The 25,813-nt window shown below is 40.8% G+C and overlaps 1 protein-coding gene across 18 annotated transcripts in view; it reads right to left on the minus strand.

Annotated features, from left to right (window-relative positions):
• TBL1X (transducin beta like 1X-linked) overlaps positions 1 to 25,813 on the minus strand; it is a 199,945-nt gene that overhangs the window by 109,884 nt on the left and 64,248 nt on the right. For 2 of the 18 annotated variants that reach the window (XM_040700983.2, XM_046942642.1), the window contains exon 3: positions 4,924 to 5,020. The exons of 14 other annotated variants lie outside the window; for them this stretch is intronic. The gene's annotated coding sequence lies outside the window, so the exon portion shown is untranslated. Of the gene's footprint in view, positions 1 to 4,923; positions 5,021 to 15,193; positions 15,415 to 15,598; positions 24,857 to 25,813 lie in introns of those variants that run through there. 2 more of the 18 variants (XM_040700992.2, XM_025150902.3) reach the window with 2 other exon arrangements.

Consider the following 25,813-nt stretch of genomic DNA (forward strand, 5'->3'; position numbering starts at 1 on the left):
TTTAAGTATTCGGCTTACAGGGAAAATTTGACTGCATTAAACCACTTCTGAATCTCTGCATGTGATTACAAGGGAAGATAACATACAATATTTAATAAATGCAACCTCAACACCACTCGATACAGATTATCTAGGAAAATATGCAATTCCAAAAATCTGAAAAAAAATTTCCAGAATCTCTCAACATGTTTTTTGTTGCTGTTTTCGTGTCCTGCAGTGAATCAGTAAGGTTTTATTAAGAGCAATTCCGGGCTGAGAATCCCAACCAAGATCCTCATGAAGGAGTATAAATTTTCCCCACGCTACCCTGCCACTGTGCTTACACTCAGATCTACAAAGAGGAAAGGAGACTTAGTTGCCAAGCCTCTTCAACATCTCTTCCCTTCTGATGAAGCTCTTCTGTACCAAATATAGAAACACTTAAAACCAGGCCAAGAAATGAGCATGCAAGTCAAACAGTAGCAATGTCAGATAACTAAATAAATACATAAATGAACAGTGATAACAGCACCAGGAAAACATCAACATGGAGGTGAAGACTGTGCACTCTTTACACTCTTCTGTTCTGGGCAGCTGCTTTTATTTCACACTTAAAGATACGGAATTTATAAAACACAGTAATTGAACTTTAACCTACATACACTGTAACACTGACAACTGAACACAAAGAACAGAATTTCAGACTGGTAAACAACTATTAATTGATAACTCTTGATACTATACTTCAAAGCATTCAACAGAAATTCAGCTTTGCAAGGAAACATTTTCTCCCCGGTCCTTTAAGTAATGGGAACAGAATATGTATGTTCAGTATCTGATTTATAACAGACTTCATTATTTTTGTCTCAACAAGAGTTACTGCAAGCTATGTGAAAAACTTACTTCAAGTTCTCCCTCAAAAGGATCCAGAAAACATGTCATATAGCATATAGTCTATGTTCATGCTTACAGATTGCAGGAGGATCAATAAGACAACTTCAGATAAACCTGGGCTTTTCTGGATTCTTCAGTCCCTCTCAACTACAGCTGGCCAGCTCCTGGCTCTTAAGCAGATGGCGTGCTGCAGGACCAGCATGAGGAACGTTGCACCTCTGCATGTGAAAGCAAGGAGGACGAGGCTGCTGTGGCCAGAACTACTGTGGCCTTACCTCTCTGCCGTGCCCTGTAGGCGGACACTGCCTAACCTCATTCTGGAAGGGGTGCAAATGGTGCATTGCCATTATCTCCCACAGCTCTCCCACTTCACTTTGACCTACACCATACAGCCAGAAAGATCCTGGTGTTGTAAAGCCATTTAAAATACCATATTTTAGTTACTTTTTTTTTTTTCCAGATTTTTTCAGTCCACACTGAGTTATATATCATGAAATGCAATCTTTAAACCAACTTGATACTTTTGTTTGCTTACCATAAAACTGCCACATACATATCTAAATGTGTGTTAAACCCCACATTCACTGTTTTCCCACACTATTTGACTCTGAAGTGAAGAAAAACTCTCTTACATATACTCATTTGTATCAGAAATTGTGTTGCTAGCAGGAGCGGGGAAGTAATTGTCCCTCTGTACTCAGCACTGGTGAGGCCGCACCTCAAGTACTGTGTTCAGTTTTGGGGCCCTCACTACAGGAAAGACACTGAGGCCCTGCAGCGTGTTCAGAGAAGGGCAATGAAGCTGCTGAGGGGTCTGAAGCACAAGTATTATGAGGAATGTCTGAGGGAGCTGGGATTGTTTAGTCTGGAGAGGGCTCAGGGGAGACGTTATTGCTCTCCGTAACTACCTGAAGGGAGGTTGTAGTGAGCTGGGGGTCAACCTCTTCTCTCGTGTGACTAGTGATAGGACTAGAGGGAATGGCCTCAAACTGCACCAGGGAAGGTTCAGGCTGGACATTAGGAAATATTACTTTTCCAAAAAAGTGGTCAGGTACTGGAATGGGCTGCCCAGAGAGGTGGTGGAGTCACCAACCCTGGAGGTGTTCAAGAAAAGTTTAGATGTTGAGTTAAGGGACGTGGTTTAGAGGGAGCTATTCTAAGTGGATGGTTGGACTGGGTGATCTTGCAGGTCTTTTCCAGCCTTGGTGATTCTATGATTCTATGACTTTAAAACCCAAATTAAACTTCAAGACAAATGTAAAAAAAAAACCAACAAAAAAACAACTTTTTTTTTTAAACTTGAAAGAAGGAAACAATTTAGAAACCACATTTCACCAATTAAGAGTTTACATAAAACACGCATAACAATCAATTAAAATTCTTCAATATGAGCCAATTCAATACATACAAGAGAAATCAGTACAACTAGTGAAACAAACTAAATATTTCTGATCCCCATGTCCTACAAGATTTTAAAACCAACATATTGTGGCCTCTCTTTCCTGGTTTTCTAACTAACTTTCTAATTGGGAGAAAGAAGGATCTTTCCTGCCTAGCAATGTTCAAAGCAGTATCTCAACTTAAAGCCAAGTCATTCACTAGGTTGGTAGGCAGAAATGAAGAAAAGCCCTTCACCTGCTGGAAAGGCTACAGTTTCCAGCTGTGTGTTTACTGCCTTGGAAAGGTACATAGCTAGAGGTTTCCCACAGGTGAATAGATGACTTTCTCTAAAACTCTAGCAACAATACTGTCTAGATAACATTTTCATCAGATCAATCAAAATAATAAACTCAGATCTTAATGACAACTCATGGAGCATGCTGGGCAATACCACTGACTCAAAGAACGCTGATTTAACAAATATATCCAAAAAAACTGAAGTGGCTGAATACAGCAGTAATGCTAACATCCAGAGAAATCCAAGCAAGAGGCAAAAGCAGAAGATGAGTAAATAAATGAAAAGCTCAGTTCCTAAAACAATTACATTACCAAACTAACCTCTCCTTTTGTAGGGTCACAGCCAAGTATTTGTAAACTAAAGTGAATCCAAAAATAAATATATATGGAAATAATATATAAAGGGCAGAAGTATTCCATCTTCAAAGCTTAATATCCTACAAATACTTGAAGAGTTATCTAAATACAAAGCAATTTTAGTGTAGATTGCTGCGCCATGCAACAACAAACACATGCCAGCAGTACCACTACTATTGCTGTCTTTGTCTCAAAGGCTGACTTGCTTGCGTGCAGTTTCTGCTAGATCTCAGCTGCCTCAATCCCCATATGTCACTCACCTTTTTATTTTGATGCATGCCAATTTTGTGTGCTAAAAGGCAGTCTGTACATGTATGGATATATATATATTTTTAATTATGTCTCCAACTTACCAGCTGTCAAACTCTACTTGACATTTACAATGGTGTCTGCAGAGTAATCTGTATCTATTTCAGTTTTTTCACTGTGAACTACTCTTGCTCTAACTTAAAAAATACACTTTTATTGTATACTCACATAAAACTTATTACCATTTTTGGGATACAACTATATTGCAATTGAGTACAAAATCCGAAACAGAGAAACTATGTTCTTTATGATGAGGATGAATTGTATAATATATGTTGAATATTATGCAACGTATTGCATACACTCATCTTCAGTTTGGCAGACAGTGCAAGCTTTTCTTTCTCTCTTCACACATACAACCATCCCCTTGGACTTTGGGGGGAGGAAAAAAATACTCAATTAAGTTTTCAAGGAAGATTTGTTATAGAACTCTGCTGTAAAATAAAAGCTAAGTAACCAACCAATCGTCTGCCTAAATCCCAAATGTTCTCATGTTTTGCATTTAGGGTTGGATGATAACTTTGCTCTTTCTTTTAGTGCAGCTCTCAATAGCAGCGTGCGGTCTCAAGAGATGAAAATAGTTTTTTTAGCCTGGAAATCATATGGAAAAAATCAACTGCCCTTTAAAAAAAAGTTATAAATGTCTGGACAAACTTTTCCCAGATTTCCCTTCTTCAGTTATTTAACAAACATATGGTTATTTATAACGTGAGCTACACTTGCAGCATTTCAAAAATTAGTTATAAACATGCCTATAGCTACTCAGCTCCTCCCAAGACTATTCCAACCTTACTCAAAACCCTTCCAGTGCTGTTTGCTGAGGGATCTTTTGACAGTGAATCCATCTTCTTACCTCGGTGTTTTCTCTGTCTTGAAACTTACTTTAGTTTTCTTGTCTAAGCAAGTACCTCGATACAGGTTACTTTCATTTCTGAAAGATTTTAACACCAAATACCAATTATGATAAAGATAATCCTTGCCCAGAGGGCACTGCTGATTAAAGATACAGATAAAATGAACACAAGCTCAGTTCTCTCAGTATTCAAGGAACACTAAGGAGCCCATCATTCAGGTCACTGTCACAGCCAATACTAATGGCTGGACTGATGTCTTTTTGATGTGAACATCTGTGTTCCAGCAAAGCTCCTCTCCAGGTCAGGAGCTTGCCACTTCTGGAGCCCCATACACCTCACGGGTGTCCCACGGGCTGGGACTACCTGGTGTTTTTTTTCCAATGATGAAGGAAGACATCTCCGTTACTTGATGTGTCTGGAATCTGAGAAGTTAGGTGAGATGATCCCACTCAAAAGACCCTATGCTAATAAGTAACAGGGATACAGCCAAGAAACTAGGTATTACCATCTTCTACTTTTCTTTCTCATGTAAAACCATGTGCATGTATGTGCACTTCAAAAAACAAAACAAAACAAAAAAACACACAAAAAACCAACAGAATTAAGACAGTATCACCCTGAAAATCAAAATGATTCTGCTTTCATGCTCCTTTTATCCATTTGGATACAAGATTATACAGTTTATTTTACTCACTGTTATTCTCTAGGGTTTAATGGAACTTCTCATGTAAATATACTGGTTTATTCAATATCCCTTCCTGTATAATGGAGTTTTAATTCAATTCAGTGCATTATTTAACTCAATAGAAGGTAAAAAAACGTTTTTCCCTTACAATCAGCATAAATTACAGACCTAAATGTGTGTCAGAAGATGGGTTTTCTTCCTCCAGCTTCTAGAGTTTCCTGAAATTCAAATTCTTAGATTCTTTCCTACTCCTCCTGTCCTGATCCTAAAGCCAAAAGATAAAATTAAAATAAATACCATCAACCTAAACACGAATGTTGCATATAAATACGTGTTTTAAGTTGAAAAAGAAACTGCTCATTTTTACAATTTCCTCTTAAATAAACTCTTAAGTTTATGGAACAGGGCTTTGCTTTAAACATTCCTTATCACTGTTAATTGTATTTTATTCTACTTCTGGGGATTCCACAGCACTCTGTCCTCAACTCTTTCCTCTTTTGGTCATGAGGGAATCTCTTTCCAAATTGATTTTAATTATCACTCGTGCATGGATACTCAGTGCTCCAGATCTGCCTCTTCTCTGTCCTTTTCTGACGTGACCGGGACTCTTGGCTGTGAACTCCAAAACCACTCTGAACACTCAGTACCTTTTCCCCTTCTGCTCTGCAACCATTCTCGCTACACAACTAGTTTTGTCCATACTGTCAACATGACAGTCATCTTATTTGTCATGCTACACTTCATAGTATTCTCTTTAGCCTATGTATTTTTACAGATGGCCATCTCGGGGTTATATAAACAATGTTGTTTTTTTTTGTTTGTTTGTTTTTTTAATATATATTACATGCATGCAACTCTTATTAGATAAAAAGTTTGTGCGCAACACTTCTAACTAACTTATCACAAAATCACACCTCAAATTCAAGCAGTTTTTACCATTCTGTAGAATCATAGGATGGTTTGAGTTGGGAGGGACGCTTAAAGCTCATCTAGTCCAACTTCCTTACAATGAACAAGAACACCTATGGCTAGAGCAGGTGCTCAGAGACCTGTTCTGCTTGACCCTGGGTGTCACAAGGGACGAGGCATTTCAAGACCCTTCATAGTCTTTCTTCAACCTCCTTTATCTCACTTGTATTTTAGTTTACTTGCCTATTTATTACATTTTCAAACTGCAACTGTCATGTTTCTTTTCATGGTGGCTAGTGTATTTGGAAACTGTTTCCTACATGTTTCCTTGAGCTACTTCACTGAAGTCCTTCACTTTCTTCTTTAGATCTTTAGAAAAGATTATCTATTTTCTATGAAAAAAAGTTGATTTGGTAAGAAAACCATAAAGTACTACTCTATTTTTTAAATTTAAGAGAACTTTAAGCCATTTTATTCTTTCACATATACCTTCAAAAAAGAATGGAAAGAATGGATAACATTAAGGGACCCGAGGAAAACACTACATCTGGTCGGTCTAACCAGGGTTATTCCAGATTCACATTCTGCAAATCCATTCTGGACTTAAAAGTCAAATAGGCTTTCTCTGTTATGGCTAACCAAAGAAATCAAGATTTTCATTGCAAAATTCTTTTGCCACCACACCTGTTGTGATTCCATTAACATTACAGAGGCAGCCAGGATAAGGTTTGGCTCAACTCTTGGAATTTTGCTAATGATGTAGTTGATGTCTGAGCCAGAAGGGAATCTAATTTACAATCCTGAAAGCATTTTTACATGGAAAAAAAAATAATAGTACGCAGGAGCTCAGCACATCCAAATACACAGAACGCGAGGATCTGATCTATGGGACAAAAGGAGATGAACAAATTAATCTACAGCATTTCAATCTTGAAAATCAAAATTTTGATTGAACTTTTGTCTTTGCGTTGAACTTTTTTTACTGCGTGCTACCCTGAACACAACGTGCTCCCTTGCTTGTACACGTCCTTATTGTGTCTGGTTTTAATGTACGCTGTGGAAAAAAAAGCAAAACCTGTCATTACCTCAGAGCATATTGAGACGATGTTTCACGGCACATTGAAATGCTCTGAAAGCCTCCTCTCTTTAACACCTCCGCATACGCCTCAGCTGCTGAACCCAGGTGACATAACCACTGTTTTTTTGTGTGTGTGTTTACCACACAGAACCACCATTGCCAAGGAAGGAAATTCCAAGGTGCACTTCAAGAAGCTTTCCAAACAAAGAACTCTTCTGACAGATGTTTTATGTTTTAACATGTTTCCCTAAGAAAAGCTACGTAGTCTTGAAAGCTTTCTAACTCAAGCAGCTATGACCCCTCAGTGGAATTTTTGTGAAACCATGCCTGGCTTTGTAAGATACGCTTTTGATCACAGACATCGGAAATCCTGGGGCAAAGACAACAGTCTGCTAACTTTTGCTTCTCTGTTCCACAATAGCTAGGAAAGTCAGGGTTAGCTTGCCCCTCCTCCCCCTGCAAAACAAAACAAAATGTAAGAAGGCTGACAGACTGAGAACTTCATTTAAGTAAATCTTTGTCATGATTTTATTCAGTTACGAGGAAAACATCAGAGAAACGCTCCTAAAAACTCTTCTGCTTCATTCTCGAATTTACGGCTTATCTAACAGAAAATAGAGAAAAGGCCCAGGAGCAAGACTGAAGTGACACAACAAACTGACAGAATGTGATACACACAAAACATCCCTGGAAATCACAAGTAAAGCAAAGCTTCCTGATGGTGTTCCTTAGTTTTTCTTTCCTAGTTAGGGCTTTTTTCCCCTGTTGGTGAAGTCCAGATTCAGGCAGAACCAATTAAGCATTGGCACATCACTACTTCTGCCCTTTTCGATTCATATACACAATTTTTTTTTTGTATGGAAAACGTATTGCTCAGATGGCTTATTTCCTTCTAAAATACAGTGACAGGATGGAGAACTAAATTCTTTGAGTGGACTGTCAATGAATTGAGTCTTTAATAATTGCTGTGGACATTACTCATTACAGGGCTGTGCAACAAGATGATCATATTCTCATGATTGTAACCTAGACGCTTCATTTGCTGCAGGTTATCAGAAGATATGCATGTGGGCATGAGAAACCGGAATGGGGGGAGATTTTGTGTTACAGGGTATCAATTAGGGGCAATTACACAAGGAGGAGAAGGGTTTGGAGCAAAGCTTTCAGCAGAATTACCCCCACGCAACCCCCCTGCATACCCAGGATGGTCACTGTGCGTTTTAAACAGACCACTCAGAAGCAATACATGTGAAGACACAAGAATTTGTTGTTGGAAATTCTGCTTTAACTTAAGTTAACTCTTAACTTGTTAGCTTAGAGAAGATCATTTCTAATGCGTGAATTTAAACTGTTATCTTATAACCAAGCTGTTTATTGTTTTCAGTTGGAGCAAAATACTTTGTCCTCTAAATTTAAGAGACCTTCTCTTTCTTTTCCATTTAAAAAGAAAAAAAAAAGGGTGTGCCATATCTTCAGTTCATTTGTAGGATTTTGCTTACCTGAGCTTTCAAGAAATGAAAGCAAGATTTACTGTGTTATGTATTTCAAGATATAAAACACATCAACAAAATTAAAGGAAATTTCAATTTCACCATACATCGTCAACTAATGGTTTCTTAATGGCATTAAAGAAAGAAGGAATACAAACTGCACAATTGAAGGTTTTAATTAATGTTAAAGTATGCATCAAAACCACAGAGCAGCTACCATGTTGGCCATTTTGAAAACCTGGGACCAGTGGACAACGCTCTTTTTTCACCCTCTTCTACCCCCAGCCCTCAGAAGCATGTCAGATTCTTTTAATCTGGAGACGGGAGTAGAACTGAAACGCTATCTCCTGTGCATGTGCTGCTGAGGATCATCTAAAGGGGGCAGCTGCACGTGGGCATGGACTATCAGGTTCTTTATCGGAAAACTGAGGAAGAAGTGTTTTTCCAGAGTACAAACATGTTCTAGATACTAATTTTTCTAGGCTCAAATGAGGTTGGTACCTTGACCTGCTAATTCCTCACTGACAACTAACATTTTCTTCAGCTGAGAGGTGAACACGGTCTAGGCGCAAGCTTCTAAGCTATGTAATCATGGAGCTAGCAGACACAGCTACAACAGCAGCGCTGGTCAACACTTCAAAGCAGTTTGGGGCCACACTGTTTCACTGATGCTGATACACCCAGACACACACCCACACAGCTTCCTGGGCCCAGCACAACTTCAAAACAAAACAAACAAGGAGAAAAAAAGCAGAGGCTACAGAAAGTCAAACACTGTAACAAAGTACCTATCAGTCTTATCCTTTGACAAAATAAAACCTTAATCAAATAACAAATATGTAACCTAATATCTCCTCTGCCTTAAATCCTTCCCTGCTCCCTCCTGACCCCCACTTCCCTTGAAAACCAGATGGCCCCGGCAATACGCCCTGAGGTCAACAGATGTACCATGACTTTGGATAAAGAGAAGGTATATAATATCTTTAATAATATTTCCAGATGATAAAATGGGAAAACACACATCGAAAAAAGCGCTAAAACATCTACAGAAGGAAACAAACTAAGGACAGGCCTGTATTAAAATACCCAAGACAATAATGGAAAGAAAAGCCAAGAAGTGAACTCATACGATGAATGACAAGTAAGTGAAGACTGATTAGAAAAAAAACCAATAAAAATTAAAAAATATGAAACTAGATGAAGGAAGGATACCAGATAAGTCAGAGGACTGGTAATGGATATAGCTGCTGATTTGTCATGGCTGTTCAAAGTAGTGAATTTCAAGAATTCCTAAAACATGTGCCTGTCTTTCAGCTTTATAGGAGACCTGTGTCAGTGGGTGGGTGAGGAGCTGAACGAGTGCATAGGTGAACAAACAGGTGAACAGTTCAGTCTGGGCTGCGCGGACTGAATCTGAACTCGGTTACCACAAAGTATGCCCGGAGAGAATCAAGCAAATTACAGGCTAAGCTACTCCAGATTTTCACCGGTGAATTTGAGGTCTGAACTCAGGTCTATGAATCTCAGTATGAAAACTGATTCTTGTGACAACATTATTGAGTTCCATGTTTTTTTGTGTACTGTTACATCCACATCAAATTTGTTCAATTTACCAGTAAGAACAGCTTTCAAACTGCTGACACACTCAATTTATCCCACAGTCAGGAAAACAGGTAGATACTGTTCCTCAAAACATCCACAAGACCATATTTTACTCTGCTCACTGCCACAACTGAGAGACTGCGCGTTCTTCACCTTTAGTGCACTTGTCGTTATCACCAACTCCTGTGTGCCTCCAGAAGTTTGACCCCAGGGCAGCACAGCACAGCTTACCGTGGTTCTGTAGACATCCTGCAACAGCCTAGCTGTAGGAGCAGAGGGCTGTATCTACACAGACATTCTAAACACATAAGAAGTAGCACAAACTGAGTGCTCTTCCCCAGATAAGAAATAACCTGTTAGCCCACGGTAACCTCCCCACACCCCCTTGGTCTAAAGCTTTATGCACCAGAAAGAAACAGTTTTATTTCCTGGTCAGCTTGGGCCGAACAGATGTAACAACCAAAAAGTGCACCCTGAGTAGCACATTACAGTAGCAGTGGCTGCTTTTTACTTGAAGGATATCTGTGCCATCTTTGTAAATCAACTTTTTTGCACATCACAAACAGTACAATTTTGCCTAATCCTCTCAAGCCACAGCCATACAAGCCAAAAAGCCTTCTCTACCTGCATTTAATAGCACATCACTCATGTGGATATGCCCTGGAGACCTAAAAGCTTTAGTAAATAACCTTTAGCCTCAGACTGCTATCAGCAGGACAGAGGAGCTTCCACCAAAGCAAATGATGGAAGCCAGACAAGTACTTTGCCAGCAAGTCAGACAGGAGGAATAACATATCCACTTAGCTTAAGTTCTGGTGGCCAGACTTTCTAAAGTAGGTCTGATCTTCAGACCTGAGGATTTGTCTCTATTAAAAAGCTGTTTCTGGCCTCGCAGAGATACCATGCACTTAAGTGTATCTACGCCACTGGCTTCCCAAAAGGCACTGGCTACTGTGACAGAAGCCCCCACAATTGCCTCTGCCAGCACTTTTCCTGGCCCTGAGAAGGCCCATTCACCCCTGTTCCTTTCCTCTCCTTATCAGATCAGTGTATCCGGAGCACACTGAGGCAGAAAGGGCAGCCACGCTTTCAGAGGATAGAAAGTGCAAAACAAAGCAGCAACACCGTGTTGGGGCTGGGCTGCCAATCTCAAAGCCTAGACAGTAAAATGCAACGCACGGGCACACTAAATGCAGAGCAACTCAGAAGCCTATGACTGAAAGAGAGAAAACAAACAAGCAAACAAAACCATATGTGCTTTGTTATTTTTCTTTTTTTCCATCAGTTTAAAGACAGGAGAGTTCAAACTTGAAAGCGAGCTCTGTCTCTGGGTTTCTCAATCTTGAACTGCTGTGTGAAATGAAAGAAAACGCATTTGCTGTCTGGTTAGGCTTCATGTATCACTGTGAATCCATGAGCGTTACTATGGAATTTACTCGGTAATGCTAGCAAGAAAATCTATTTGTGTATTTGTTAAGGGAAGTCCTGTTCTGTGTTGAAGCTGTCAGCATCCTCGTGACTTTTGGTCCTCCACGTGCACTTTGGACTCCCTCCTTTAAACACTCACTGCTGACCCTGGAAATAGGGCCAAATGCTATAGAAGGGAGAGGACAGAAACATTTCCCTCCCAGTGTGAGGCCTGAGCACTGTGCTTACAGGCTCACTTCACAACAGTGTAAGTTAAATATAAGCGTTTAGTATTCAGGTAGGCGAGCAAATGAATCCTGACTGTGAAGATGTAGTAATACTCTATTCTTACAGAAAGTTAGAAAGTCTCAAGGAGAATTCTGTTTTTCCATTCCCGCCACTCTGTGGAAACCAGAATGGGCACAGCATACTGGTGCTACGAAGCCCAGCTACCTAAGAAGGCAGAGGGGTACACATCAGATAGGAGAACTCAACACATCCTGAAGTACTATTGTACATGAACGTTCTATTCCAAGAAAACCTACAGTAAAGCACTGAAAAGTCACAGCTACTAATATCATTTTATGTCTTCACATAATCCCACTGGAATCTGCGGAGACTTTACCAGATGTTTTGGTGTGAATGAGGAAGAACATCATTATGTCAAGGAATCACCACTGCAACCTGGGAAAAGGCAATTACTGGTGAAACTGAAAAATCATGGACGTCAGCCCCGCAAATGAAACAGCTGATTTCTGGGTTTCAATGTGGGGAAAGGCAGAATTTACATGAGAACAAGAAACTGTGGATGCTGCTCCATTTTTAGAATACAGAGAACATGAAAGTGTAAACATTTTACAGGAAGTAAGGTTCAGGGCCTAACATCCACAGCAATAACAGGAAAAATCTTTCCAAATCAGCTCTGCATTATTAACCCACTCAACAAAGTATTTATTTGGCAAGACAGGCCCATCCATATCATTCTTCCATTAATTTTCTTTCTTTCTCTTTCATGTATTTGGATTTCATTTAGACCCAATTCGAGAATTTAGGCCTAATTCTCAAGCCATTTTGAGGAACAATTTTCTTTTTTTTCCCCCAAGATAAATGAAGACTCCTAGCCTGACCTCAATTATTTATTCTTCTCCTTACAATGATAAGCCAGCATACTGTTAATTAGAACTACCAGGAAAAAGCTCAGAAATATCCAATCAAGCCAGCTGTTGCAACATTTATCAAAAGACAGGAAGAATGGACGACAAATAAGTTAGTATTATTTGCATTACGCTGCTGCCTTTATCTTGTATATATTTCAGATACAGGCAGCAGCTTAATACTAAAAATATTAAATTATTAAAATCTGGAACAACACAGACTAAAAAAGAAAGAGAAAAAAATAATCCTTGCCCCTGAAGTTATATTCTAAGAATAAAATCAATACAGGATGGATGCATTCTGGTAGCCAGAAGTAAGAAAAAAGCACGTCTACCTCCATGCCACATTGCAAAGCAGATACCTGTATTAGTCTGAGTACTGCAGGACATAAAACGTTCCACACTGTTTAATTTTTTTTCTGTAAAGTGTAATTGGCCCAGGTAAAGCACTGCCTAAGGAAGCTGCACTGTTTTGCTAACCTGTGCTTCTGTACAAGGTCTCATCCTGTGTAGCACTGTCATGGCCAATGAAAAGACATTGATCAGAATTTTAAATACGATTCCTCCTCCTCCGTTTTGAATAGGATACTTCTAAGAGTTGACATCACCAGAGCAGACTATCGCTCTGTGTGAATTCACGTTGCTGCAAACCTTACGGGACCTACTCAAAGCAAGGGTTATGAAGCAAGCAAGCAGTCACATAACCAGCCCACTCCACAAAGCACTGCAACGCAGCCATGCTCAGGGAAGGAGCAGCACTGCCAGCATCTATGCTGGCACAGCAGGAGGAAACAGGTATTCTTTCCAAAGGGTTTCTCAGAAAAAATTACTGCAGTTTTCTTTCCAGTTCCATTTCCAGCTCCTCTGCTCCAGTTGTTCCTCTCCTTTTTCCAAAGGTAACAATTAAAATTAAAAAAAAAAAAATTACAGTGATAGAAGAATAAACAACAAAAAAAAAAACAAATTTCTCATCCAAATTAGAACCCCTCCTATTGCTTTGAGGCACACAATTTGAATGTGTAGTTCTTTGAAAAAACCTTTTCTTCCCAATACATAGAAGGTTATCTGTACATCTCTAGAAAACACAAAGGAAATACAGTGAGCGTTTGATTCACAAGAACACATCCTCTGTTTGACACTGCTACAGCTGCAGTGCTCTCTGTACAGAGTTTTCAAAACAGGTCCCTGGGCGTGCAGTGACACTGAAGCAGTGACACTAATGCAGTGACACTGAACAGCACAGCACGATCTTTGGCAATCAGCTGCATCTGCACTCTCGTGTTTCCAGCTGATGGGCAGCATTCACAGAATTTGCACGGATTTCGCAGTGCTACGTTGATCTACATAAATAAATAAATAAAATGGGCCAAAACATCTCTTCCTCTCCACAGCTCCTCATTACAAGATGAAGGAGGACACTGCCTTTTGTCTTTAACTGACATGGACTGCGCAGGTTGTGATTATGCTCAAAAGCAATACTGGTTCTACAGAAAAAGGCTTGTTACTCTATTTTGTTACAGAGACTAGGGGGAAGTAGAGAAAAAAGCCTATTCAGAGGAAGAAATGAGCTTGCAGAAACCTATGTACATCAGTGTCACAATATTGATATTGCTAGTAGTAACCTGAAATCAACACTTCTGAAAACACCACTTGGAAGCTGGAAGGGGAACCTACCTTTAAAGGCAACATACCCGGCTCCGGGATTGTGTTTTGTTTTCCGTTTCCATTTTTTCTCTCTCATTTTCTCTAAAGAGATGGGGGTGATGAAGAGCCTGGCTGCTGGGAGTTGGGGTAGCTTTGGGCTGAGAGCCCCAGCGCGTGGCCTGCTGGGCAGAAGGGGTGGCAAGAACATAGGGCCCGGATCCCCACCTGAGTTCACGGGCTGGCTCACATCTGCCTGAGGAGTTGATGGAGTAAGTGCTGCAGATGGGTACAACGCTTAATTGTCAAATCTTAAGCCACCTCAGCTAAATCTAGCAGAGTTTGAGACAGTCACTTACATCAGAGGTCCAAATGTCAAATAACCTACTCACTCTTCTCAAAACATCTCCCACGATAGTCCAAACAAATGACTTAACGCGTTCTCCTGGAACTTGGAATCCCAGATAAAATTTTCCCCTTTCTCAAAAAAATACACACACACACACAAAAAGAATTCATTAAAGCATTCTGGGATCTCTCAAAGAGTGGAAATTAACAACACACTGCTGCAAAAAGCCAGCATAATTTGCTAAAAATTGTTTTTATTGTTCTACCTAATAACGTCATAATGCACTTAAACAGCCAAGAATGTTGTAGCAGGTTATTCAGAGAAAATCGTTTAGTGCAGATCATTCCTGCATTAATATTAAAACCTTCTTGGCCTAGAGATACTTCACTGTAACAGTTATATGCATTTCTGTTGCACATCACGTAATGTCTGCTTATAATGCCGTGTTACTCGCAAGGTGAGAAAACGAAGAGTCATTTTTAGCATGAAAGTAGCACTTCATACTTTAGAAAACAACATCACATTAATATAACCAGTAAAAAGTGATTAAGTACAGAGCCAACACCTCAGATAACAAATTTCAAGCTTAAAATCACACCGCCTTTGTACATGCATATATGTACACACACACACACACACACACACACACACAGAAACACATACATCAAGCAGGCTCCCAAGGAGTATTTATGACAGCTAGGAGCAGCTCCCTCTCTGCCTGCACACAGAACAAGCCATCCTTCAGGCAGCCCAGCTAGAATCACTGTGCTCAATGACAAATCTTAAAGGACTGAAGTCATGCAGCTACCTGGAAAGAAAAAGGATCCTTCATCGTGTATTTAGAAATGCTAAATGGCCCGGGAAACCACTCAGAGATTTCTCATGCTCAGATCCTCATTTTCTCTTGCGTGGTCATCCCTAGGACAGCTCTGGAAAACAAGGCAGCCATTTTCTCTTAAGCTGTTACATTCAGCAAACCAGATTGAAGTGCTTGATAAGCTGCTGCTCTCTTCCGTGCCTGCAGCACTCAGAGGGGAAAAACAACCAATCACCCACAAACAGGTAGCGACCACAGCCATTTTTGCACTTGCCTGAAATGAGTCACACCGTGGCAGCAGATGGGGCTGGAAGGGCGGGGGGGGTGGGGGGGGCGGGGGGGTGCTGGGGAGGCCTGGATACAAACAAATCAATATGCTGGAGCTCTCCGCCTTACCCTCTCTGCTGGCTTCACCCCCTGGCCCTGCAAAACCGTGGAGATCCTTGAAATAATGTTGTTTCCTCGGGTGCGCGCATTCCCAAAATTAACTACCGCTATTAAGGAAGATTTGGCTTTTACAGAGCTGCCGGGGCTGAGGCACTGCCTCAAATGCTTTTAAAAACGCCTCAAAGCACCAGGGTGAGCAGAGGAAGAAAATAATTGCAATGTGCAATCGACAGAAACACACACATGCGTGCACCTGTATGCACACACGTACCTGATGTAATTCTGTGGCACAGCTGCAAGTAACCTCTCTCCAGCAATGTGCACACTGTCAAAACTGGCAAACGCTCTTTAGAGCGTATAAATCTGGATATTCAAAATGGCTAATCACATACAGGGCTGGCCCCACACGTGGAGCAAGAAGTCGCGTCCCCTGTACTTAATTTCACTTGTTTTCCAATGTAATCCCTTTTCTTGTCAGTTTTGGAAATCTCCCTATTTTGCAGCTCTGTAGTGAAATCTGGCAGAGAAGCCCCAGGCTGAGGGAGATGCCTTTCCTGTCTTGTATTCAGACGTGGCCATGCACAGCAATGGTGGGGAAAAAACCTCCCACTGGCTTCATCAGCAGAGGCTGCTAAAAACAGGATGCTAAAATCCCTCTGCTTCCACTCCTGCTGCCCTACGAGCTGTGGCTCGTTTCACCACACGAAGAGGGAGGCAGGGCTTCTGACTCTGCCTGGCCTTAGGGCCACTTGCCCAGCCTTAGAGAGTGCATGTGGTCAGACCAGGCCACTCAACTAGTGGGGCACTCACACCTACTGGGCCACCTTGTAGGCCTTCTGCCACGTCACCAGGCCCCTCACCGCCCAGAGGTGACGCACACAGAAAGCCCCGGGACAGAGGAAGGCCCCACACCACCAGCACAGTTCTTCCACAAAGGGCCTGGCAACCAACTGGGCTTGGCTCTGCTGCTGTACTTCCCTTGCCAGAGGCACAGCCTTCTCTGACCTCTCCCTGCCAGCAGCCCCCGGGCTCTCAGCAGCTCCTTGGACAGCAAAAGAGCAGCAGCAGCACATGGGCTCCTCTAAAGGGGATGGTCATTGACTGAGTGCTTGCTACAGCTCTTGAATGCAAGAATCACGGTTGCTCATGCAACGTCCACATTTGCACTTCCATTCATGTTTTCTGAGGCCATTTTCAGACCAGGAGGTATTCAACCAGTCATTCCTGATGCTGCAAACTGCAGAACTGTTTCCCAAGTTACGTTGTTTTGCACCCTGCTTTATGGTGAGGCTGATGTACCAAAGGTGACCTGCCAGTTTTGCAGAAGCCCTGTAAGTCATAATAAACACACGTAGAACATCTGTATTTCAAACATGCGATTCCATCATCAGTCAAGAAAATTACTGAAACGCAGCCAAGTTCAACACGATTAGCTGCAGAACATGTTAGTTCTCTGACCATTGATTTTCACCGGACAAAGTAATAAGCCTCGTTTCTTTGCCAAGTATAAGTGCATCACAGTATTTTTAATTTATTTTATTTTGGACTGCAGGATATAATAAGTTTAAGAGTAGAAAGACTCCTCACTCCACTAAAATCCAAAGTATGTAAAACCACAGCTCCCTCCATAATGCCATCTGCGCTAGAAATGCCTTCTTTTTTTCCCCTTCTTTTTTGCTACAAGACTATTACACTGTGTGCGAGTGGTAATGTCTAAAAATACATCACGGAAGATACACGTATAGCTACCAGACTATTCCTTTTTTGTTCAAAACAGTAAGTGCAAATGAACCCATATGGATCTAAGTCATACCTTTTGGAGCTAGAATTTTTCTTGTTAGACCTGCAGTCCCTGTGATGAAAAAGAGTTTCCAGAAAGAAAGCGTACAGTTCCTCACACCTGTTTCACACCATCAAACTAGATAAAATGTTTTAGTCTCTTCCAGGAAGGAGTTCAGCATCATAGCAAGGAAGCAGACAAGCACCATATGGGCAGAAGCAAAGGAAGACAAAAGCAAGGGTTGAACTACTGCTCTACGCAGCAGAGAGGGTTGCACTGGCTCAGCTGTGTTGTCTAATCAAGTATTCTAAATCAATTAAGACTGAAGCTAAGTTGTACACACAAATCTTTGTATTTATAAATCAACCTAAATATTCCACAGCAATATTCCATATGGTTTAACTGCTGTAGCACATGGCCAGAAACTAAGGACTGGCTGAGCTCATTAGCCATGGAATTCTAGCAGGTGAACTTTCATCCAGCAATACAAAACATGAGTAGCGAGTGAGTAAACACCTTCCGGGCCTATAAAAATAATGCTACCTAACAAAAATGGAATTTTTAATATACTAACAATAACTACGTTCTTTCAGTTGTCTGGAACTGCCGTGAGCCTGTTAAGATATTTCTGTAATAACAACAAAAAAAGGAGCGTTTGTTGACATCAGTCAGTAACAAATGCTCATAAATACTTCTCATATATTTGCTAGGAATCTTGAACTTCTCACAGGTTTTACAAAAACGGAAAGCTAAGTTCTCTGGCTGAAGTGAATTCCCACCAGTTTTTGTTTGGGCGGTGATACTCAAGCAGTGGCAGTTTAGCTGCTGACACCCACCCAGGCGGTTTTTTCCATCTGCCTACCTTGCCTCTCCGCATCAGTGGCTGAGCCACTCACCACTCGATTGCCCAAGACTGCAATTTATAGCACATTCTACCCAGGCCTGAATTAGCAACAGTTTGCCTTGAAAAGGTGCACAGTAAACTGAAGCATTTCAGCAGTGACTCAGCACTGTGTATTAATAGCCAGCCTAAGCTTATTTAAGACCCTACCAGTGCCACGCAGCTGGAATACGAGTTGGACCAGGCTGTTGATCGGATGAAAGCTCGTCTTGCAAATAAAATAATTTTTCAGCACTGTGCAGCTGCACAATTACAGAGCTGGCAATGCTAAGGGAGTGGGAGCAGGGGGTCAAGGATAAGGAGAGAGCAGGACAGACCCTTTTGAAGCAGCCTGCATTTAAATTGGCTGAGGTCAACTGTGAAAAGGGTTGGTTTCCCTTTGCCCGCAAGAGGAAGCAGAGGCTGCAAGGACAAGCAAGCCAGGGAAGTAACATCAGCAGCCCGCCTCTGCTATGCCCTCCTCCATAAACAGATGCTTCAGTGGTGAAAAATTAGACCCAAGTTAAGTCTCTATACCCGCAGTATGAAATAAACAGAACAGAAAACAGCGCTCAGAAGAACCCCCATACACTCATGAACACCTGAATGCAGAAATGAAGAGAATGAGCTCCAAATACATGGAAAAACAGTGCTTTAGTATGTTTTTAGTCAAACTGAAAAGTTCAAGGAGATAAGAAATAGTAAAAAAAAAAAAATAATAACCATAATCTGATTAGCTGTGTAATTAAGACTAAACTGGGAGATCAATAAGGGAAACTATAAGGAGGGTTCCGTCAGCACAGCACACTAGAGAGAAAATTGGAAATCTGGTGGAAATCTAATGGGATAAAGTAACAGATGGTAGGTAGACACCCAGGGGACATGGAATATCTTCAAAGATTATACTGGCTAACAGTATGATTAAGAGGATATGCAATTAAGTAGTAAGGCCATGAGAATCTTAATATTCTAGATTAGACTTACCTTTAAAGTCTAGGTTAGAATTACTGTATTCTAGGTTACACATACTTCTTACAAACACCTACTAGTCAAACAGGAAAAATATTCAAGAAAAAGAGGAAGCACTAGATAATGAAGTAACTAAGAGAGGGAATTTTTCTACTGAAGGTGGTGAGGTGGAACAGACTGCCCAGAGAGGTTGTGGATACCCCATTCTTGGAGGTGTTTTAAGGCCAAGCTGGACAGGGCCCTGGGCAATCTGACCTGGTACTTGATCTAGCAGTTAGCAACCCTGCCTGTGGCAGGAGGGTTGAAACCTGACGATCCTTCCTTCCAAGCCAAGCCATTCTGTGATTCTTTGATTGTCCTTGTCTTGAGAAACATGGCAAGCAACTGCCCACAAATATAACACAGGACACTACAAAGAAGGCAACCAATCAAATTAATCAGCAATAAACAACGGACTCAATGTACCAAAAAAAACCCAACAACCAAAAAAGCCGCAAGTTAAATTTCTAGAAGCAACCTAGCAGAACAAGCTGCCAGTGGAACTGTGCAAACCACCATCACTGGTGATACCCGAAGAACATCGTTCTATCCGGCCTGTAAGGACTTAACTAGATCAGTCCACGTACACTTTTTCCAAGCACAAATACGTCAGTAACATCCAGCAGAAATCTTTCACATAACCCACTTTTCTTCCAGTGGGTACAGCATAGGAGTACAGCTTAATGACCATAAGCTGAACACACAAGCAGGTCAACTCAAGGCAGTCACTCATGCTCAGGCAGTGCTTTCAGTTTTCTCTTGGATATACAGTCGGACTTTGCTATACCACTCTCATGAAGCTTTGGTGGTCCCGTGCCTTCCAAATATTTGCCAACAACTAAATAATACTTATAAACAATACAGTCCAGCTGTAGAACTGCTTATATCTCAGTAAAATAAAGAGCTGTTAAATATACACTCCAGATACATACAGATGGATACATACATACATAGAATACAGAGAGAGCGTTAAATGGAGCAGATATAAACAAATGATATAAAAAGATATAAACCGATGCTACATTATTATAAGCCAGTTATTTATGTAGATTTATTTTAAAATATGTCTGATTGCATTCATAGCACTGATGAAGAGAACAGTAACGCACTAAACATCATTAAACACTTAGACTAAAACTCCCCCTTGATCATCTCACAGGCACTTTGTTTCTGTTTTACCACCCAAGAAAGTAATAACCACGTGACCTGATGGTCAGAAAATTCTTACTCTGGTACGAGAACAAGTTAAATAATTTCCAAAAGCAGGGGTCTCTCCCAGGCACCGTCCTACTTTCAGCTCTCCCACCTCAGACTGGCACTAATTTAAATTAGCGAGTGGTAGCTTCAGCACTTCAGTTGATATCAATTACCATTACATCATGTAAAGCACTCCCTGAAGAAATCAGGAACCAAGCTGCTTATGGAAATAGCACAAAAACCACACCAGGAATGAAACAGAAGCCAGTATAAAGCAGAGATGTAACCAACCCCTCTGCAAGTAAGGGGGGAGGGGGGGGGAAGGTTTAAGTGGGCAGCTGCATTCTGCATCAGCAGAATTACAGCCATTTCTGTCAATGGTTTTAAGGTGCACAGAGAGGTCACTGTCTTCTATAGATTGGATTACTGTGAAGCCAATGTTTCATAACTATAGCAAGGAAGCAATTGGATGCTGGACTGCCTTAAAACAGCTGAGGAGAAACAGAGGAAGCCAGAATGATGCTGACTGTGATGTAGCTTCAGAGGGTGCACAGCCCCCTACTTTACACACATGTAGCCCATGAAAACTCTGCAGTGTTCCTAAAAAATCATTAAAACCCAACAAAACACCCACTTAAACACAGGTTATTATTTTTTTCTAGGGAAATAGTGAGAGGCAATGGGATTGGGGCCACTTAAACATGACATAAGGAACCAAGAACAAGAGGTCAGGAAGCCTCAGTTGTAACAGCAGCCTCGCATCGTTGACAAAGCCTTGCATTTGTGTCTGTTCTTGGTAGTCCACCAAAATAGCTTTTGCTCAGGTACAAAGTACTGTGCTTTAAGGATACTTAACCCAGTTCCTACGATCCATCATTTAAGGCTAACTTGCTAAACTGAGGAGACAGCCGAAGTCATTCACAGACCACCTTACTGCAAGGGTAGGTCTAAGATAGGCCTCCTGGCATCCTTCCACCTACAATTTCCTACCGCTATTACACTGATGATTCAAATCTAATTTTAACAAGCAAGCAAGCCTTCTGCTGTCAGCAACCATTGTTCCAAGACAGAAGGAAAATACTTTAAGCACATTTTCTTGCTTTTCAACATCTGCATTTTTGTACTGCTTTTGTTCCTGGAGAGGGGCACGGAAAAGGGAAATAAAGGAAGCACTTCCCAAGGTAAGGGAGGTAAGATATCAGCGCCGTCGCTTCGCTCTTCCTAAACGAGCCTATTTTTTTTGTTGCTGTTGTTCAAACAATCCTTGGGCAGGAGATGACCTTTATTAACTTAACAACTGATGCTTTTAAAAGTCTGGAAATCTTGCTGCAGTAACAAAGGAAGTTGCAAAAACACATTCCCATAACACAACACACTTTATGCTTAAAAATGAATGCTTTCCCATACGTTTTGGTAAAATTAAGTTTGACACAGTCACCCTATTCTTTTAATAAGCAATTATACGCAACTTTTCACAGCTAAGTTTGTGTGCGAATGAAATTTCTCCTCATAAGAGATCAGAAAAAGCAAAACACTTTACATACGCTTTTGTGTATTTTCAGATTCCTTTCAGAAACAAAGTCAATGTGGAATAGTGAAAAGCTGGGTTCACTAGCTATGCAGCAAAAGACAAAGTCCTACCCAGGTACACTGGCAGTGAAAAAATTGGATGGGTAAGATAGTCGATAGTCACTGAACACAATCCTGAAGGCCATGGTAGAAGCTTCCTTCTACCATAACCTAAGCATGGTTCTAGTAACCAAGAGCAAGACAACAGTACGCACAGAAAAGTCTTCTGGACAAGAAGATGCACGTGATGTAGCCTGATGTTTATATCATATGATTTTAACACCTTAGAACAGAAAACTAAAGCTGCCTGCAGGTCTCCTGGCAAACAAACGCCATACTGTGACGCTGAAGTAGGTAAGGCGCTGCCATTACTTAGAATGCATGTTACAGAAGGTTACCGATAGATGGGAATGGGAGATACTTGATAGCATTTAACACTCTGACTGTTACAGAAAATACTACTTGCGGCACATTGCCTTGTTAGAATTGACAGCATAAAATACACCGAATGGCATTATTCAAAACACGGGTGATCAAAATGTTGCGGCCCTCCTAGACATTACGGATCCTGTGCAAGGTATTCCATTTGATCTCTTTGCTCAAGTTAGTTGTATTTGCATCCATTCAGCAAGTTATCCACCCGAAAAGGCTACGATTCTTTCATTTCCCCTTCTCTCCTGAACTCTGTGGGATTCATTCTCCTACAGAATTATTGCCGGAAATAAAATGTTGCATTTAGAGTGGCAATAACGCAGCCAGACAATTCCAGGTCGAGAAAAAAAAATTAAGAAAAAAAAACCCTCCACAAACCAGTAACCATTTTTCCCAATTCCCCGTGTGCAACATTAGAGCCAAACGTTAAGTAAACCTCAAACATCAGTCAGTACTTACTGGGCTCTAACCTAAGTGGTCTGTATGTCACATCTGCCATAAGCGGTCTGCATGTTCTACTTGCCATAACAGAAGCACTTAACAAAAGGCATCACAGAGGTCCTTTAGGAGCAAGGCAATTTACTGAATTATTTCTTCAGGGTTTTGTACAGTAACTACTGTGTTTTGACTGTCCTCTAGAAAAATATGACCAACATTCTCAGCTACACAGTCAGCATATATATGTACGCAGCCCTTACCATTAACTGGAAGACTCTAAGAAGCATGAAGACCAAAAGAGGCCACTATTAGCTAACTGAATTTAGGGTGTTTTTTTGGTTTGTTTGTTTTTTAAACACTGAAACATGCAATCCTTGCCTTAAAAATAACTTGAAAAGGAATCTGTATTTCAGAAAGTCATCTGAACACAATGCAAAGATGTCAGCTAATGGTGAATTCCTGATCTCAATTTTAAGAATTTACAAATTGTAAAGACCTATGGATATTGACAGAATAAAAACAAACATCTGCTTCCTGTTTGAATCTTATCATTTATTTCCAATGCATCTTTTCATTTTTGTATTTTCCAAAGAAGGGTTTCTCATCTTATAAATCCCCATCATCGTATTACCAGATGATGACCAATTCTCAATTTCAGTCTCTAAGCGACACATTGGATTATATCCGTTTCTTACCAGGAAGATGAGCTCCTCCAGAGCTCCCAAACTCTTTCCTCAGTATGTCCAACCTGCAATTACAAGTGCTGTACCTCCACCCTACATACATCCTAGTTAAATATCATTCAGACCATATGGGTATTAGAAATACACCATTTATTTGTCATCTTGCAAAAAAACATTTGCTTTTAGCAGTATCAACAAATGGTAGACTTACACGTAAGCTGTACAATAATGACAGCAGTGCACCTTGAGGTGACAACTTCAGAAGGAGCTTTAGATATTATGGGTTTGCACAGATCACTATACTATTCCTCACTGCCATCTCTGTATCTGAGTGGTGTAATGTGAAATAACAAACTGAAGAGCACAGTAAGAAAACTAGTATCTGAAATTGCTTGGGGATCTGGAACGGGGGGAACAGACAAAAAAAAAAAATGCTGGCGTTTATCTCAGAACAAGAAAGTTCAGAAATGTTCAGTGCTACTTTTTCCAGTGACAACAACCAGAGCTAAGAAATGCTGAGTTTGCTTGCAAATCCAGACAGTGTTTTTGGGACAGGACAGGTGTCTGCAAAAGTGAGCAACTCCTTAAGATGTTATTATCATACAGTATCAGGACATCTGGTTTCAAAGCAAAGAATCTCAATCTGCTGCTCTCCTTATCACCAGGCTACTTGGCTTTTGTTCTTAGCAGCGACTGCATAGGTTAGATGATGCAGGGAGAAATCTGTACAGGGAGAAAATGACGTAGTAACACAGGGGGGTGGGTGGTGGTGATAATTTACAAACATCTGAAGGAAGAATCTGCACAACCAAAAAAGGAAGACATTTACAATCAGATATAGAAACTCAGCAGTAAAGGGATGGATGTCTTATTTAAATGGAAAATGTTGAGTGACTCAGTAGGACAGCTTTTCTGGAGAGGAAAACAACAGAAAATGCACTGGTAGGAACAATCCTGTATCAGCAAGAAGGAATGCCTCAGATGATGTGTAAGAGCAGTTCCCAGCTAGCCTATCTACGCTCTGTGCCTACTAACTGAGATGCATCGTCCAAAAATTTGAACTCCCTTTTAATATAACGCTAATGCCCTTTATTACTGATTTTAACAGGCTTTGATGGGAGGAAGCATACATTCAATTATTTTATTACACGCTTTGAATATAAATGGAGAGCATCTGCACTGTAGTTTACATCTTCCGTCTTCACCCTCTCATAAAAACAGCACAGACACGTTTCAGAACTGAAAGTGGCCTTCCCCACCTCTCGCTGCTTTCTTGCCTGGTTTGCTGAGATCTATATATCCAATCTAATTATTTTGATTCCCATTTCCAACCCTATCAGCGGTGCAGTGGTGCAAGAAATCAAAGTGCCAGTCTCCTGAATGTGTTAGAACCTCAAAGCTAACAGCTCATTTGCAGAGGCATCACTGTGTGGCCCAAAGCCGCTGTCAGCATACAATTTACGTTCAGCATTCTGGATGTGACTCGAGAGGGCTTTCCCAGTGTATCAATACCAAGCACTTCATACAGCATTTCAGATATGCTACAGCTTGTTGCATCATCTTGTTCTGTCACAACATAACTGATTCTAACCGACACTCACAATGCTTCAGTCTAGATTCTGTTTTAAAACACTCAAGTCCTCCTCCTTTGTTATATTTTCCCTTTGTTTTCTTAAAAGGAAAAACAACAGGATCACATAAGCTTATCTTCTCCTACGTGATCAGAAGCTGGAGTCAGCAATACTCCTGCCAAAACACTCTATCCTCTCACACCAGGGGGGATTTTATGTTGCTCGCTATCTGAAGTCCCACGGGGGTCTTCTCCCTGATGATACACTTTTCCCCTCTTGAATTACAGTCTTACTTAAATTACTGATGGCTCAGCGACACCAAAATATTCCCATTCATTTCCTCAGCTTCTGCAAATATGGTAACATGATTTGTGTTCAAATATAAGCGTCACCATTTCACTTTTTATTATGAATATCATATGTTTGGCAACCTGTCTGACCTTCCTTATGATGATGAATGCTGCAGCAAACAATTTGCTGTATCTTTAAAGAAATGGCCAATTCAATTACATTCTGCCAGAAGCTTTCAAATCCCTCTCTGCCAAACGTCTTTGCTATATCCTGCCACAGACAGCCCATTTGTATTCCAGCACAGTAGGACACTTGTTTTATTGAAGCATACAGTTCTAGTTAGGTACTATCAACAGAGCGCTATTTCAGTTCTCC

Source organism: Gallus gallus, chromosome 1 (genome assembly GCF_016699485.2).
Source record: "Gallus gallus isolate bGalGal1 chromosome 1, bGalGal1.mat.broiler.GRCg7b, whole genome shotgun sequence".
Taxonomy (NCBI): Eukaryota; Metazoa; Chordata; class Aves; order Galliformes; family Phasianidae; genus Gallus; species Gallus gallus.